At 48.7% G+C, this 18,415-nt stretch overlaps 1 long non-coding RNA gene across 2 annotated transcripts in view; it reads right to left on the reverse strand.

The window, feature by feature from the left end:
* The window catches only part of LOC144176029 (uncharacterized), a 776,463-nt gene extending 764,534 nt beyond the window's left edge, over window positions 1-11,929 (reverse strand). For both annotated transcript variants that reach the window (XR_013323752.1, XR_013323753.1), the window contains exon 1: window positions 11,647-11,929. This is a non-coding gene — a long non-coding RNA (uncharacterized LOC144176029). The remainder of the gene's footprint in view (window positions 1-11,646) is intronic.
* Between the last annotated feature and the right edge of the window lie 6,486 nt (window positions 11,930-18,415).

Here is an 18,415-nt window from a genome sequence, read left to right on the forward strand (position 1 = left end):
TCTTCTTATTGTCTTCATTAGACTGGCAGCGAGCCTTGGAGAAACGCTTTTTAGGCTGATCTCGCGTATTAAGGCTACGCAGGCGTGAGGCTGAGTCCTACGACGTGCGTGGTCGTCGAGCTCACTGTAGGTCCAGGTGCGGTAGCGGCTGTCGCCGTCGGAGCTCAAGGCCTAACGCAGGCCTAACAAGAGGCCGCCAAGTACTCACTCTTTCCTGAACGCGCACCATTTTTTTTTAAATGCAGAACATTTCTTTAACTCACGATGTTATGCGTCCGTAAGTCGGCGTCCGCACCACGGCAGCTGCGCCCTCTCCCCCACTCCTCCTCGCCCTCAACACGCTTGCAACAACAGGTGCAGGGCGCGCTCCGGCGTTGCAAGCACCGTAGCAACAGCAGGTGCGGGCGGGTCGTGGCGTGACGGTGGCGTGATAGCGCTCTCTCTCTCTCTCCGCCTCCTCTCCCTCTACTACCACCACCATTACAACACCCATCGCCACCGCCACGCGCGTAACGCCGCTAATGCTCTGCATTTACTGGTGCCCCTCCCGCGGGGGCATGTCGGGGTCCCTTTTTTTTTTGAGGGGGGGGGGGGAGGGGGATAAGCCTCAATTATAGGATCGCAGGTTGCAGTGGATGCCGCTACGAATGTCGGGCCGGCGCATACTGACACGCGTGCCTCCCGGGGAAGACACTTGCGGGAAGGCACTTTGCCACTCGCTTGACTGCTTCTTCTGCAATTTTCAGGCTCAGATAAGTGGTGTATGCCTCAGTACCTGTCTCCAACACGAGTTCTCAGGACAGCGGCTACAACCATTCACTAGGTCTGCCTCTCACCAGCTCAAGCTCCGAAGGCTGTTGGGGATTAGCGCTCACATTGCACTTCGGAGCGCTTCCACTCGATTCATATCCGCACACAAACTTCCCAAATCTTTTGGCTCCATTACATTGCTGCTATTCTCCTTGCCCCACCGTCCATTTCGTGCGGGAATTTTCCCTTACGCAGCACGCCGGATTTTCGGCGTACATAGTCAACTATTGCTTTCGCAATAACACGTTTTACTACAATTTTTGACCTCCTAGCCTCGAACTGTTTTTTAAACTTTGTGTAGCCGCTCAGCTGTACTATAAGGAATAGGCAGAGCACTGCATTCTAGCAAGGTAACTTTCAAGTTCAAAAATAACAAGTAGACACATTTCGTGACCGTTACCATTACATGGTCATTAGCACGAACGCCTGGTTAGAATATAAATATGAAACATCCCTGTCGACGATTTTTCATATGTGGAGATGTCCATTACTCAGAGGGCAGTCAGTAACGGATACAGGGTCATTAGACGCCTCCAAAGCCTACGCCAACTTGGGCTTCCACGCTTTTTTTGCGCAATATTTTCATTCGAATCGTTAGCCCTTCGCGCGGAAAATTCACCATAATCTCGTCACGTGTATTGTACGCTGTCGTTAGATGACACCAGATCCAGCCGTATGTGCATAAAAGTATTAGAAAACCCACAAGAGTTGTAATGCAAATGCCTTTACCTGCGGCGGTGTTCCTGGCTTACTTAATAAACGGGGTGTTTCGTTTCTTTTACGTACGAACTTCCCGATGTCGTGATCAAAATGATTACATTTTGGATAAAACTGCACCTGTGGCGTCATCACCTGTGTGCGGGCGTCAATGGCACAACAAGGGCAATCTGTAGGCGTGATAAAATGGTTGAGGAGGAAAGAGAACCGGTTGTATATGGCCGCTGTACCACAAAAGAGCAGACAGTTTTAGTGAGCCACCTGGTAACTTCACTGCAACAGCGCCCTTTTGAGAACTGCGATGACAAAAATTACAAACGTTTGACTAAAAAATCAACTACCACCCGCCGCGGTGGCTCATTGGCTAAGGCGTTGCGCTGCTGAGCACGAGGTCGCGGGTTCGGTTCCCGGCCGCGGCAGCCGCTTTTCTGATGGAGGCCAAAAGCAAAAACGCCCGTGTGTACGAGATTTCGGCGCATGTAAAAGATCCCCAGGTGGTCAGAATTAATCCGTGAGCCCTGCACTACGGCGCCCCTCATCGCCTGCGTTGCGTCGGCGCGTTAAACCCTACAATAAATCAAAAAATCAACTACCACTCCGTGAAAACACCAACGACGGGGGAACGCAAAGCTTTCCAAAATAAGGTCCAACATTCCACGACCCAACCCAGAAGCCGGAGCACCCTTTTTATTCATGGTGATTACTGATTAGTATGGTGGTAACGCCATCCTTACATTGTGTATATGGCAAGATTGCGTGGTGTGGGTCCGCTGAGGCGGCGCAATCGGACAGATGTCGGCTTATGAGACGCGACGGAAGGGGTTCGATTCCGAGTACGAGAAGCGTTTTAAGTTTTCTTCCCTCAACCCACAATCATCGTCATCATCGTCTGACCAAGTTGTCCTTTCTGCAGTGCATTTTGAGTGGACTACAGGCGAAATTAGTGAGATGCTGAAGGCTTCGCTTCAAACGTTCCCCCGTGATTGTGACCCGACTAAACGGTATCGACAAAAATGATATTGTACGTGCGAAATGGGGAGCACGGTGACGTACGGCGCCGTTTCGGCCTTGTGTTTTTCCACACTAAGCTACTAACGCAATCCATTATTATCTCCCTTGTGACGCTAGTGGTGGGATACATTTAACGTCATTCATGAGCATAGGATAAGGGCAGCGTTTGTCCATCGCTAAGTGCACAACGCTGTCATTACTGCGGCAGCCTTACGTCATAGTTGTCCAGCTCCCCAGGGTTTGTTCGCACGTTTGAGTTAAGGGGGCACTGAAGTGATTTGTAAACACTGCATGATGACTAGCGCTGATTATAGGCTAGAGTTTCCAGGCCAGGTTTGGAATGCTCTTGGAAAATACTACCCCCCTGTCTGCATCCTCCTTGCCGATTTCCTATTACGTTTCGTACGACGTCAAAGCAAGGTGGCTTGGCTTGACTGCGCTACGGCGCGCTCGTCGATCCTTCGACAGAGTCAATCGGTCCAGAGTTCAGTCGACCGGCCGCCGGCGGGTCGTCGCAACTCATTTGCTTAGTTCAAACTAAGCCACGACACGTTTCTGCCTGGAAGAATGTGCCTTTTGTTGGTTAGTTTGTAGACTGTTTCAGGATCTAAGTCAAAGTAACTCCACACAAGCGGACATGAGACGCTTCGCTTAATGGTACAAAATCGAAGGCCAGTTAAAGGCTGGGGAAGAGTCAGCGAACCTAATATTGGTACTAAGGAATAAAATGAACCGAAAAGCTTACCGTACAGCGTAAACCACGGCGCGGGAAGCACGTTTTCGCTGCGTGAACTATCACAGCGGCCAGCAGCACTACCACACATTTGCGAATTGTTTTTCTGCCTAAGGAATGTAGTCGCTAGAGCAGAGATAGTTGTGGAAATTCGGTAGACGATTACTGCACAAGCGTAATTCAAGAAATAGTTACCCTAACTGCTTGGAATACTAAAACTAAATAAAAATGTAAACAGGCTATACTTTAGATTTTCATTCCGGCCGCGCTGGCTGGTAGCCTGGAGCTTTACGTCGTTGTTTTGCAAATCGCAATTTCGAATCCCCGACAGCGCGGTAATTAAAGTAGATCTATTTGTTTTTGGGGCCCTGCTTTTATACTGAATTCACCATTTGCGCGCTGCAACTTTCATTGCTCCACGGGTGAGTTCGCAGAACACGTGCAGACTGACACTGACGCGTTGACGAATTCTCGTAGGCGAGTTCTCGTTATCATGCTCACGGGCACAGTCCAGAAAAAGCCGGACCTTGGCCTTGTGCGAACACGCCTCTTACGATACAGGAACGAGCCAAGCAAGGTCCAAAGGTGGAGGAAAAGCGCATCGCATTTGAGCGTCTCAGGTGGCGCGGAGGGTGTTCATCCACTGCGTACGCCTCGGCTAGTGACCGTTGCGATTTCAATCCGTTCTGGCAGGCTTATCTGACGTATTTCACTGTCGACAACATGGCAGAAGCGCAGTATCCCAATTATCGAGTTATCGAAAATTCCCAGTAAACGATAACGTCGGATGCTTATCATGTTTTCCAGAACCGAAACCGAAACCGGCTTGTATTCTAATCTTGGACATCGTCCACTCATATCGCATAACGTACGGACGTGGCTGCTTTAGTTTGCGCGTCCCCCACATACCGCGCATGGTAGTTTTTTTTTCTTTCAGGCTTTATAAACTGAATATCGCCTAGTCGAACGGATAAATGATGAGAAGTATGTATATTTGAGCCAGTCTGCGCAGTGCAACGAAAAACAGAAGCCTGACAAATTCACTTCAGTGTCCCTTTAACCCGATGGTTTTCGCATGTTTCTCGCGCACTGTGCTAGCCCTGCTCTGCGCTCTCACCATCTTAGTAGTCACCTATGCTCGCTTTAGCAGTGACACAGGTTGCCTGTCACTGCCCACCAGTATCGCTATTTTGTCGCTGTCGTTCTTACCCTTTCCTCTGCTACCCCCTCCATGGCACTGGGTCTGAACGTGATTCCACAACGCGTCCGAGCGTTAACGGGGTCACGGCACTAGTCGGCAGAGGCAGGTGCGAGCCGCGTTTCGCTTCCATGTATTCTTGCTAACGTCAGCGGCAACGTTGCGAAGGCAGTTTTTTCTCCTCTGCAAGGCGGCTTTTTCCCAGAGCTCTCTACTCTCTCGTTCTTTGCTCTTCGGTCCCAGGCTATGTTTTTGTCGACATAGCCGAGAATTTTGTCGACACGCGGCACTTATTGCTCGCGCAGTAAAAGCACAGGCATCACACGAACGGAGGCGGCGAAGCAAAAGCTGCCCCGCGACGCAGGCTGAGCTCTTTTGTACGCTGCTCGCTAGTGCGCTGGCCGGGCCCTGACCATAGGGTTAATAACGCGGCGCTCGAGCGTGTAACTCAGCTTACGGGTGTCTTGGCAGGTTGCGCCTCGTGCACTTCCACCGAGCCAGCCCGCTTTTGCTCCAGTTGGCAACAGGTGAAAAAAAGGCTCCTCCAAGCGAAAAAGGCGCAGCGCACACCTTGAAAGGGGTGTCACTGGGAGGCCACTGAAAACGGAGCGACTTGAAATAGCAACCATGTGCAAGTAAAAGGGCAGCAGCTACATGATCGGCGTTGCGTTACCTGCCGACTTTACTTTTTTAGCTGCAGGCACGACTTTTTCTCTCTCTGGAAATTCTGCAGATAGTTGTCGAAGCTTCCTTGTTCATGTCGAGAAACAACGCCACCGGGAAAGCGCAGTGAATTCTTGTGCCTTATGTCTGGAAACCATACTTTCACGAAATTCTTACTTCGTGCGTGGCGGTTAGCTGTAGCGCCTACATTCAAGAATACTTACAATGCATATAGTGCAGAATGGCTTGAAACGTAACTAAAGATTGCGGTAGACAAAAAACGCTGTCGACAACATCCAATCTTGGTCTCTCGCGGTGCTGGCATACACTCTTCCTGCTTGATAAATATTTTTCAAACGCAAATAAAAGATCTTCTTCGAGTGTAGGCCAGGCACTGTTTATTTTACCTAAAAAATGTACACCACATAGTTGTTCTTTTGGAACCGAATATATTCTCGAAGTTTGCGTTGTCGGCTCCGAAGATGAACCGCGGCTATGATGTGCGCCGTTGCAGTGAGCTAGGCTGTGATTCCCATCCCCTGGGGATATTTACTGTGTGCGAAAGTGCCGCAGAAGAGAACAGATTGTTTTTCTTACCTTCGTCAGAAAACGTTGCAGTAACATTTACGTTTAGGTCGTAAGATGTACGGCACGATAGCGTTATTTCGGCCCCGAAGGCGAGTTTTGGAATGGCCTTTGGAACGGCCATTCCAAATCGGCCTTTGGAACGATCTTCTTGGAATGGCCTCTACAAATGGCTCTGCATGTGTAGAGCCACGTGTGGGTATGCGAATTCGGACCTGGTGGCTGGCAACGGAACGTTCTCTTTGCTGAATCGATCTAGCTATGGCCGCATATACGTGCCATGATTAATTGTTCATTCACGTCCTGGACCTTCTAACAGATCAAAATCTCGTATAGGTGCTCCATAGCACGCAACCAAGACGTTGCAATTGCTGCAATGTCACGCACGTGCCGTACACCTTTGGCTCAGCATTGAGCTGCGTGCGCCGTCAGGAAGCCTTGTAGGCATGACTATGCGCGAGCCACAGCGTCGTTGGGCAGTGATGAATACACTACGTATTTGGAAATAATTGTGGCAAAGTTCTTGCTCATGAATAGCTTCCCAAGCGGTGGATTGTGGAGTTTACAAACCAACTTGTATGTTTAACACCGGTGCTACACTCCGGTGGTTATTCCATGCTAGTTAGCATGGCTTTATCCGTTGTCATGACCGCGACGAAGACAAACAAACGAGGGGACCGTATGAACACTTTTGTCTTCTTGGCTTTCATTTGTGGTAGCTGTGTTTGGCGTGTCGGATGATTTCCCTTCAAATGTGGCGCATACTCTTGCATGGACTTGTCAACATCCCTACAAGGGTGTGCGCTTGCCATAATTGTCATCGCGTTAAACAAAACGACTACCTTTCGACCACGCCAACTTTGCTTCGATATGTCTTTGCACCCGGAAGGAAAGTTGGCGCCCTGACCTTTTTCATCTGATGTCGCCACTGGTGTGCTCTCATGCATAACAGTAAATGGACTAAATTGGACTTGCTCGCGGTTGGGCAAGATTATGCCCATTAATGCTTAAACGAAGAAAGCGTGTAAAAACGCTACATGACGTGCGTGTTATGCGTGGTTTGCAAGATTCGTTTGACCTGTGGAAAGGTTTACGTTGGTTAAAAGGGCAGTTGTTTTAATGATTGGGCGCGCAAGCATAACCTTTCCGTTAATAGTAACTTTGGGGGAATCTGGCTATGCACTCCAAATCCTGCGGCTGTTTGCACATCCCGAATTCATGGCACGTGCTAAAGATCAATCAGAACGAGAAAAATCAGTTTACTCTCGTTATGATAAACTCGAAAAGACCATTATAATAAGTTCGTATTATCAGGACTTCGTCATATCAGAAGCCCTACCAAAAACACTAATCGGCAACACGCCCAGGTGCATGCAAATATCTTGCTTGAAGACGGTGAATGAAGTAGACATACAATGAAGGAAGAAGTCAAAGAAAGTCAAACGGTTGAATTTGAAAACCGCCTTTATCCCTGGATTTACTTGATCGGAGGTTTGAAAGCATTGATACCACTTCAGATTCGGTTGTTGGAAACATAAATAACGTTTCCTGTACGCTTGGTGTCCCACAGGCATAACTAACAGGGACCTCTAGTGGTGCACACAACGCTTTTGTTATATTCACGAAAAACCGATTAAACTGGTTTGAATGTTCTTTCCCGCACAGAACTTCCCCTTCTTTTTCAATCGAAGGAATTTGGCTGTGCGACCCGAAGTATAAAAACAGAGGGCCAAGGGCAGACCCCTGAAGGATCCCTGTGCGTATCATTCTTTCTGAAGAAGTGTAGCCGCTACTAGTAAAACCGAACAAACAGGTACTTCAACATTCCACATGTCAAAAATTTACATTGTAAACGAAATAAGTTACATTGGAACGAAAATACGGAATAGCCACCCAATCATTGTTAAGGAGAGCACAAATTTCGGTTTTTCGTTCAAAAAGCATATACAGATTATACAAAAGCATACATTGTGTATAATCTGTAATTTATCACATGGAAGTATTTCAGCCTGATTCTTTCAATGTCTTCTGGGTAATTGTCATACATTGCGTAGATTTTGTGGCAACCAATTCGGTTTCCATCTTTTATTGTACGCATACCTTATTGTCAGTCCCGTTTATATCCTATAACTTGAGTCTGTGTTAGCGTATAAACGTATGCATAGGCCTACTACTAGCAGCCTTGATAAAGGCCGAAATGCTCTTGACACCAATGCTTTCTTTGCACAAATATGTGAAATAAAATAACTGAATTGAAAAAAAAAACAACTTGGCTACGATGGCTATGAAACTAGAGAAGAAATGAAAGCTGTTATTTCGAAAGTGGTAATTTTTATTTGTTCTTAAAAATCCAATGGTTCGCAGGGTCAAATGCCTATTGAAAGTTATAAATCACACGACAAAGAATAATTTACTACTGTTTAGACCTGAGTTAAACTTTTGTGTGAATGCTTAAACTGCTGTTCAAGTAGAAAATACTTGAACGAAACCACGCTGTTGCTGATATATTATTTCGTGTTTCCCAAGGAATTAGTTCATTTAGAAGAAGGTAGTTTTCATAAATATCGTTGGTTATACTGAGCTCCGATATCGGGTCGAAACACGAAGGGTCAAAGCGATCAGTTTTTTCTATGCTGTTAATTCTTTGGTGGTTTTTAGAGGCGTCGGATGTGACGAAATGGCTAGTGAGTGGTTTGAAAATGTGGCACAAAATATAGCCTAATAAGTGTATGTTATCCTTGACCACACGTACTCTAACTGCATCCAGGCCCGTTAACCATCCGTGTAGCTGTTCTCATTACGAAGGGGTTGGCTCAGATTCATTCCCGAATAAGCGATGAGTTTCTCAATGTTGGTCTAAACCAAGGTATTATCCGCACGCTCCTTTTTTAATTTATTTCTCAATGACACCCAAATTTGCAGTGCGCACTGTTCGCCTTTTTAGTAAGCCGAATACAAGGAGCTCAATTGCGCGGTTTACTGGCTAAAAGATAAGTCGAAGGTTTAAACTCAATAGTACGAGTAACAAGGTACCAGCTACAATTGGAATTCGGCCTAGTGCCTATTAGAGGAAGATCCCGGGCCATCTCCACTAACGTGAAACCTGGTGAGGGGCGAAGCATGCAGTGTTTAATTGTATTCTAGGAGTCTTAGCGTTTTTGCCAACGGAAATGAAACCGCTGGGCGGTAGAGGTATACAGCTTTGCAGTAAAAGTATCTTGTCTTTGAAGCACGAAGCTCTCTAGCGCGAGGTGTAAACTAGTGTCCCGGTGTTTTTTTAGCATGCGTTACGACGCGCTCCAGCTTGCCGCGTAAACGAGTACCCGTGTGTTTTTCTGTACAGGTTACGTTCTAGCGCGAGTCAGAAACGAGTTTCCCGGTATTTCAGTACCGTGACTGCATGAGAGAACGGCGATTACGACGGCGACGACAAGAGATGCACACAGCCTGAGCCCCTAAGTTGCTTCACCCCTAATACGTAACACACTTAAAGGAGTACTGACACGAAATTTCTCGCTTTCAGTTTTTATGCTGTAAAGAATACCTATGGTCCCAGTAATTACGAAAATCGAACCGAAAGGCGTCAGCCACCAACATATAATTAATTATAGCACGTTTATTGCAACCACTTTCAAATTCGGTCGCCGCGCGGGAAAATGGCCGTTCGAAGGAGAGCCTGCAAGCGGACTGCCTGACGTCACGGTCTCCGTGACGTCGGACCGTGACGTCATGGTCTCCGTGACGTCAGGGACGTTCGCTGCATCGTCTGCTACGGATTGCACGCGGTTCACACTAAAGCGCTGGACACATGTACGATTTGTACACTCGATTCGCATGCGACTGATCGTTACGACTGTCACCACGACTAGTCGTACGCGTGAATTTGAGACACATGACCCGATGCGTGCATGCGATGCGTCGTCGGCGTCGCTCCGCCCACCGTTTTTGCTCCATGGTCAACTACGACTATCGCTGAGCTGAATTTGTAGATCCCGCGCGTTTAATCGCAAAAAATGGATAAAGCAGGCAATCGTGAAGCGTTTCCTGCCTTCGGAAACAGTTCGCGCACACGCCGGCCGCGCCTGCCAGCTCGGACACTCAGCGGCTCGATCCGGCGCAGACCACGGTAGCAAGACGGTAGCAACCGCTTGTCGCTGCTCTTCTGAATCAATCTGATCGTTAAAATGAAGTTCCACATGCGAGAAAGTAGGTGTTAGTGTGGTGAAAAATTGTGCTTGGGATTGTTATCAGGGCTTATTTTAAAAGCGGCGATCAGATATCTGCCGCGATGCAAGCGTATACGCTGACCGGCCCCCCGCGGCGCGCGGCGGGCGGTGCGCCGACCGGTCGAGAGATGGCAATACCTGCGCGGAAACGTGAAGTGCGCACTTCGCAAGCCTTGCTCACAGCGGTACCGCAGCCAAGCCAAACCTCCTATCGAAGCGAGACCGCCCACAACAACAGCGCAGGCTATCGCTTCCGGTTCCGGAAACAACTGTATGACGTCATGCTGAATCGGCCGCAAAATCGCGGATAGCCTGACGTCACACCCTAAGCGATTTCGCTAGTGCTGCCGATTTGTAATAGTTCGCGGCCAGGGCAATTAAAATCGATTTTTGATGCGTTTCCAGCCTCGGATCGCTCCAAAAATTTCTGTGGGTAATCTGTACAAACTACTGAAGCCAATTATATCGTTATTTAGGCCTCTAAATTTGGTGTCAGTACTCCTTTAACACTCAACACCTAACACTCTGGCGACCGTCGTTATGCTGTACGCGCTCGAAATATTGTCTATTTTTGCACGCGCGCCAGGTTTTGAAGCTGTAAAATATGCTGCGTACATGGAATTTGTGTACAACATTGGATGTAGGTGAGCTAGCTCATATTGTTGTTGGTAGTTAGCGGGTGGAACTAGCCGTGCAAGGTATGCCAGCTTTTGCTCCGCCCGTGCGTATTCATCACCCCGCACACTTGGGGTCCAATTCTATTAAAAGTCCAAAACGTCGTTTTGAATACGACGTGGTATTCAAGTAGTGAGAAATAAATGTGGCCGTTGCCTTGGGCACCGTTTACTGCATGAAAAAAAAGACCTCATTTACACTGGCCGCGTTAGCCAGAGTAAATAAAAAATCAAATATTATATAAATGCGTTACCACGCAAAGAAGTGTGAAGACGCTGTCCATAGTGTCAAAGGCATCCCATGACTAATAAGACTAAGTAAAAAACAAAAATAATATTGTTCAGAAGAAACGGCTTAGTCCTGTGGTAAAATTCTGACTATTTTATTTCGATGTTGTCTGGATAAAAAATCTGCAGAAATTCGGAGAATTTCTGATAATGCCAAGTCTGCATTATGCTGATTGTCTAGAGTGTGAGTTTCTTAGCAGCCAAATTTCTTGGTTTTTCTAGGTTATCTGCAACCAGGTATCTCTATTTCCGGAATTATAACAATCACCGGTGGTGCTTCCGCGAAATCTGAATTTTTGTGGAAATGCAGGGCCACGTTTCGCTATTTTTCTTATTTTCCGGTTTTTCAAAATTCTGCCCAAAATTTCTAATAACATGCACATTTTCGAGTTTGTAAGATCATTTCTGTTTTACTTTTGTCACCTTTTCTGAATTTTTCGGTGCCTCAAAATTGTTCGACCAATTATCTCCATTTGCGTTATTATAGCGATTGCAGGTTGAACAGCCGCCAAAAAATGCATTTTTGAGGAAATGCTGGGCGTTACACGGTCCTGGCTGTGGGTGTCCTCGGAAAAGAATGCTACGCATTTAAAGAACAACCTACCCCTCCAGGAGATTTCCATGAATTCGCTACAAATTCCCTTTCACGGTTACCTGCTTAGCTAGAGAACGTTCTGCTCCTCTCCGAAGTGAAATTAGTAGCAAAGCAATAATCATGCTTGCAGTGAATTTTTGCCTTACCCTGCTTCGTCGATACGCTTGTGGTAAGACTGCCGAGTTTCTTTCCAGCCAAGACATTATTCCAGCGACACTTCCCTTGCACGAGAGAACACAGCAGCAACTTGGCGCTCGTCGTAACCGCCCCCCCGCACAGGACGGTGAAAGGAGGGTGCGACTACCACTTCTTGGCCGTCAAAACGGCGGCGAGAGGGAAAGCGGGTCCCGAATCGAACGTCGCGCACCGCAAGCAGGCGCGTTCTGGCGCGCGGCGCACGGGACGCGAACCACGTGCGCTGACGCTGCCCAGCTCTCTAGGTGGCGGGAATGGAAGCGAAATCGGCCGCTCACCGGCTCGTTGCGTAAGTGCAAGCTGATTGGCCGGCGCCCACCGTGACGATGAAGGTGACGTAGCCGCCAGCACGCACGGCGGCGCCCCGAGCGCTCTCCTCGGGACAGAATGGGGACCCGTCGTGCGTCTCCCAAGTCGCGCAGGTACGGAGGCTGGGCAGACGGTGGAGCGGCACTCCCAGGGGCGCGGACTCTGCGCCTGTCCACAATTCCGCGTGTGTGATGGATCGGGTTCAGTAGGTATGACGATGAAGAGATGGCGTTTTTAACATAGAGGCGGTGCCGGATATGGATTTTGTTATTAACAATCTCTTCAGGGCCAAGAGAAGTGCATTGTAAGTAAGGGAAAAGTACAGAACTATAGCAAGAGCGGGACAACCTAAGTGGGAGCACGTATTATTGGAAAAATTACAAATTACGTGTTGTACGGCAAAGTGAATAGGAATGTCATGAAATGGCAGTCTAAACGGGAAGGTGGTTCTAGTCAACACTGGTTTTGAGAGAGAAAAATCATTGAATAAGTTAGTTCTAAAAGAACGAACACAAACCCGCCACGGCGGCTCAGTGGCTACGCTGAATCCAAGGACGCGTATCAATACCAGGCCGCTGCGGCGGCTTTTCTGATAGAAGCGAAAAGCGAAAACGCCCGTGTGCTCGAGAGTTCGGCACACGTTAAAGATCCCCAGAGGCTCAAAATTTTCCGGAGCCCTCCACTACGGCGCACCTTATCGTCTAGGTAGCGCCGGCGTGTTAAACGCCACAATCAATCAATCAATCAATCAATCAATCAATCAATCAATCAATCAATCAATCAATCAATCAATCAATCAATCAATCACTCAATCAATCAATCAATCAAATCAACCAACCAAGCAAGCAAGAACACCAACTTTGTTGACGTGTATGTGCGTGATGAAACATGTTCTGTTCTGGCAGGAGTATTCGCTGTTTTTTCGACGAGGGAAAAATTTTGACGAAATTTGTTTGTTTTCTTTTTTTGAAAAGCAAGGGCGACGGTAGTTTCGGCGTTCGGACAGGTCAGGCAGGCCAAAAACATGCAGTTGCAAGAGAACTGGCATTACGGTTGTAGGTAGATTAGGTGAAAGGAGTGGCATGGTCCTGGATGGCTTCAATACATTAGGGGAATTTACGCGTTCAGGCGACCGAGGCCCGGCAGGCGTGCGTTGGCCTACGAAGGAATGCGGATCATTGTAACGTATTTGTGACAATGCCCAAATAGGCCACCTGATAGCCCGCATTTTTTTTAATATATCCAATCATGGTTCAAATTAACGCTTGCCCAACGCCGGCGACGGCAATAAGCAGTTTTGCGGCGTATTCCCCGCTTTTCTCCAGGGGCCTCTATCGTGCTCATATAGGTACCCGTTGTCCCTATAGTCTTCAATAAGACCGCTCTGTAGCCTGGCTTGAATGCTTTCGAGCAAGCGCAATAGTCCGAATCTTATTCGCGGACCTATTGAAGCCCGTGAATAAGCCTGCAATGTGAATAAGACTGCAAAATAAGCACGTGTGTTCGTGCAAGCGGCCCCTGGTTCACGAGCAACTTCCTCAGGTACCTACACTGTGGGCACGCTGCTGCTGGCACCTGGGCTATCCCCGGGCAGGACGCACTGAAACTTTTCATGCCACACGTTTTAAAGCAAAGCTTTTTGGCTTTTAAATGCAGAGCATTTCTTAGCCTTGCCTCTTCCTGCGTCGGACGGCGTCCACAGCTCCGCGTCCACAGCAGGTGCGCGCATGCGTCGTAGTCAGCCCGTTCGCTCGTCACCCACGGAACGCTCCATCGCGGTCTCGGCCACGGCCGGGCTGGAGGAGAGGCGGGCACGCACTTTCATATGAAAGTGCGTGCTCGCCGCTCCTCCAGTCCGGCCGTGTCTCGGCGTAACAGGTGCGTGATAGCAGCGCGGTGGGGCGTAGAAGAGCGCGCGCTGCTTGCGCATGCGCGCTCTCCCCCCCGTACCACTCTCCCTCTACTGCGCGCGCTGCAAATATAAAGCCGCTAGCGGTCGCTCGTGCTTCAGTCACTGCGTTGCTCCTTCCTTCCTTGGTTGACGCTCGCTCCCACGTTTACTCGTGTCTGCTACTCCAGCATCACGGAAGAAGCGATGGAAGCAACACTGCCTTCAACCAGTACTGAGGCCCCAATGCTCTGCATTTACTCGTGTTCCCCTCGCGGGAAGGCGCGGGAATTTTTTTGCCTCTACCCCCCAAGGGTTCTTTCGCGACCGTTGGTGTCACCAGAAAACTCCAGCGAACAAATAAAAGATTCACTGGCACCGCTGGGAATCGAACCTGGAAGTAATGGACTAACAAAGCGAGAGCCCGTTGTCTTACCGATTTAGCTACGAGCCCACGCGAATAGTGGGAGACAGGTGGTGTACTCACCAAGCACATCTACTGGTTTACCCCCTGCGTTCCCGCTGAATGCCACGTGAAATCGTCACGCGACCACTCACGCCCGTCTAGCGGCCCTGTGCGCACCTTGCTAATGTGCTAAGAGTTACAAAAATTAAAGTAAGCTCACACCAATGCATGGCATCTCAATTCTAGTAAGCCAATGTGATAAAGCCTGTGGCCTCCAGTGTTCACGTTAACAATCACAGCTCCTTGTCGTACGCCCTCACGCCAAACCAAGGAATACATTCAAATACTCCTTGATGGCCAGGCCATCACTCCAAGCCCCAGCATCAAGATCCTGGGCCTACATCTCGAGGCTAACACCATGAGTGGCGTCTCCTTGCAGCGCCTGAAAAACAGCGTTAATCAAATTATACACATGATCAGGCGAGTTGCCACCAAGAAGCGAGGCCTAAAGGAATCCGGTACCTTTCGATTACTTTTGTCCTCTCGAGAGTTACTTACGTCAACCCCCAGTCTTCTTCTTGACAAGGAAGACATAAAGATGCTTTATATAATGATTAGGAAGGCGGTCGAGCAGGCCATTGGTCTTCTCATGAGTGCGTCCACACAGAGGCTGCTTAGCACGGGGCTCCACAACACGGTGGAAGAGCTGATAGAAGGCCATCTTTCTAACCAGAAGGTCCGACTCAGAACTGCGATGGGTAACCGCATGCTTCACCAGATTGGCTGGGCAGCCCAGAATGTCACTCCGCTTGACGTACTCCCAGACTCTTGGGGACTAAACCAAAGATGCTCCCTTTGCTTAGAAATATGAACCCCTCACATGACGATGGTCACCGAAAAGCACGGGCTCAAGCGCTAAACACCCCCCTCGGAGGGGATCATGCAGTTATCTATACAGACGCCTCCAAACATCGAGGGCAGCAATACGCCATCATCGTGGCGACCTCCACAACTAACCTCCTTGCGTGTACCTCGCTATAGGACCCAAGAAATGACAGCAACAGAAGAGGGAGTCATCACCCAGCTCTCACTCAACCAGGGGTTCGGAGGGTAGTCATCGATTCCCAGCAAGCCTACTGTAATTACCAATAGGGTTGGGTGTCCTGACCTGCACTGCGCGTGCTATAAAACCACTCCCCAAACGGTTCCATTTAGCTCATGTGGACACCCCTTCACGCTTCAATGGAGGGCCACAAATACACCCACCCAACAAGCCTGCGCTTTTACCTCCCGTGCTATGGAGCTGCACGAGGGCAGTCACCCGCTTGTCACGTTCAGGGAGATAACCTAGCATTATCGCCTTCTGAGACAAACCGTACCTTCGCCTTACCCTGACCTTTCCAGAGAACAAACTACCCTACGACTCATACAATCCGGGCTCTTTCCAACAGCCTACGCGTCTTCACTTAATGCATCGGAATCGCTACGACGCTGAATGTAAATTTTGCTCAGAAGTAGGAACACTCCGCCCCGTAATCGGGGTGTGCGGCTTTAGCCCTGAGCACCCTCCTCTCTTTCCGTCACCTACCCAACAAGAGCAATGGGAGATGCTGCTGTCCAGGCCCTCTCTACCTACCCAGCTTCAGCGGGTGGGCAGAACACAGGCCGCGCGGACTGCATATGGGCCCCACAGAAGAAGGAATCACTCCCTAGGGCTGCACTATGGGCCGTTCAGAAATCTGAACAGAAGTATTTCTTCCTTCTCCACCTCCTCTGCCGTAAATCTCGTCGCTTCCGTCCGCGGCGCAGAGACGGAGAAGACAGATCGTTTAACACAGGGTTGGAGCTTACTTTATTTTTATAACAAAAGTTTCAACTCTTGTGCTACACCAATACAACTCAACTAAACACAATTCATGCTTCATGCATTGATTTAACCTTAACAAGAATATCTCTTTGAAGTAATAAATGGTATGGTTAAGTGCACTTCACTTCTCTCTGGTGTTGCTATTTGTAGAGCGATGTGAGTGAATTTAAGTGACGTCGCATGGGTAATCGTTGTGGGTGCCGTTTACAGCTTTGCTTTCCAACCACATTCACGGGGTGGATTGGCGCGATTTTTTTTCTCGACGCTTTAAGCTTGCTTCGAACTATCCCTTCTTCCCAAAGCTTTTTGCATGGCACAACAGAGTGTACTTCGGGAAGAACATCTTGAATCATCGTTCCATCGGTGAGTTCGATGCTTTTGACTGGAGTCGCTTGCACAAAAACCGTTGCTATACGTCTCGAGCGCGGCCTGTAGGGGCGCCACTGAAATCCCCCTAGCGGCACGTTTCGAAAGCCGGCGCGGGAGTCCCCGGCCCGCTCCCCACTGTCGCCGTTGCTTTTGGGGCTCGTTCAAGACAGCGATTTACCGTTTGTCCGCTTTCTAAACACCCCCCAATAACGTGGAGCAGGCACTCTGTTTGCAAGCGTGGTGTGTTCACGAGAGTATAAACGTTTATGACGCGATCTTAGTGAGATATATATGAGCGCCGGGCGTCTGTCACAGGCCGGCGTCCCGAAGCCAGCATTTGCATGCAGCTGATTGCAATTCCGCTGCCCTGAAATTTAGTGGCAGTGTCTCCGTATGCGGCCATACACACTATGATGTAAATCAACTTTGTGCACTTACAAAATCCAGCGGAGCACTCATACCTGACAGCAGGTAAGTTACGCCTGCCAATATCACATATCAGATATTGATCAGTAACATGAACAAGCCAATACGGCATAAATTTCACAAACATTGTACCAAAGAAGTACGATGGATAATGCAAAATTACACCCCTTAGTCAGCACACGACGACAAATTTAATGATGGGTCGTCTTGTCCCGAGGCGACCGCTCGCAAAGATTCATCTGTTACATTTACCCTCCACGAGAAGCGCGAAGATGGGCTTATAGAGTAATCCGCGTCCGTGACCAAACTCTTCTTCGAAACATCGTCATATGACACAGGGAGACTGCAGAATCTAGCATAAACCGAAATCAGAGACCCTTATCAGATACGACACTCTTCCAACGAGCCCGTGTGTACGAGATTTCGGCGCACGTTAAGGATCTCCAGTCAAAATTATTCCGGAGCCCTCCACTACGGCGTGCCTCATCGTCTCGGTTGCGTCAGCGCGTGAAACCCTGCAATCAATCAATCAACTCTTCGAACGACAGCTCGTATCGCTTGTGAACTGCCTACCCTGTATTCTTCAAAAAATGCGTCCGCCGAGTGATCAGCCGTTCGTTGAAGGCGAAAAACAAACGAAAAGTGAACACGCAACTTGTATGTGTGATTACTAAAATGTTCAGTCGTTGATTTCGCTCCGCATTTGTAAACAAGGATAGTTGAGCGTCCGCCTCCTCACCTTCCCCCCCCCCCCCCCATGTCTAGCGAAATAGTGCATTTCGCATCTAGTTGGTCTGGTGAATACTACCTTGCTCAACAAACGTCTTTAGCATTTCAGAAGCTGCACTCGGTTTTTTTTTTTTCAATCCCGTACGACTATTCACTTTATTCCTGACTTGCAGACCATTCATTTTCGCGTGGTTTCATTAACATATACCTTGGTTCTTACTGTAAGGCATGAGTGGGCACATATCTGACAATGCACAGCCTTTGAGTGTACTTAACATTTTCGCGTGGCTTATATTTCCATAAAAGGCACAAGTTTTTGTCAGCTGTTGGGTTATCACATCCCGGAAACAAATTTTTCTACGACGTACATATTCGAAGCGAAGCCGCATTTGTTGTCTGCGCTGCAAAACGAACCAACCTCTTACAGTGCCAATATCAGGTCTAAACGAGGCCACAATAAATAGAATTCACTTGTGCTGACGTGTTCGAAGGTGACAGCGGTGATACGCTGCTGCCGTCGCCGACGCCCGCAAGAGCGACCAAGACGCGCGCAGAACCGCCTCCCCGGGTAGCTCTTGTTGGCGTTAGAGCGCTCTACCAAGACGCAGCTGTTTTTTTAAGTGCCCTAAACATGCAGTTAGCTTACAGACGTCACCATAACAAGTTGTTTAGTGCGCGGAAAAGCAGAGAGAAGCGAAAGAGAACCAAAACACTGCATGACCACCT

The sequence above is a fragment of the Haemaphysalis longicornis genome, unplaced genomic scaffold (assembly GCF_048455015.1).
Source record: "Haemaphysalis longicornis isolate Haplotype H1 unplaced genomic scaffold, Haemaphysalis longicornis Haplotype H1 scaffold_3, whole genome shotgun sequence".
In the NCBI taxonomy this organism is placed as follows: Eukaryota; Metazoa; Arthropoda; class Arachnida; order Ixodida; family Ixodidae; genus Haemaphysalis; species Haemaphysalis longicornis.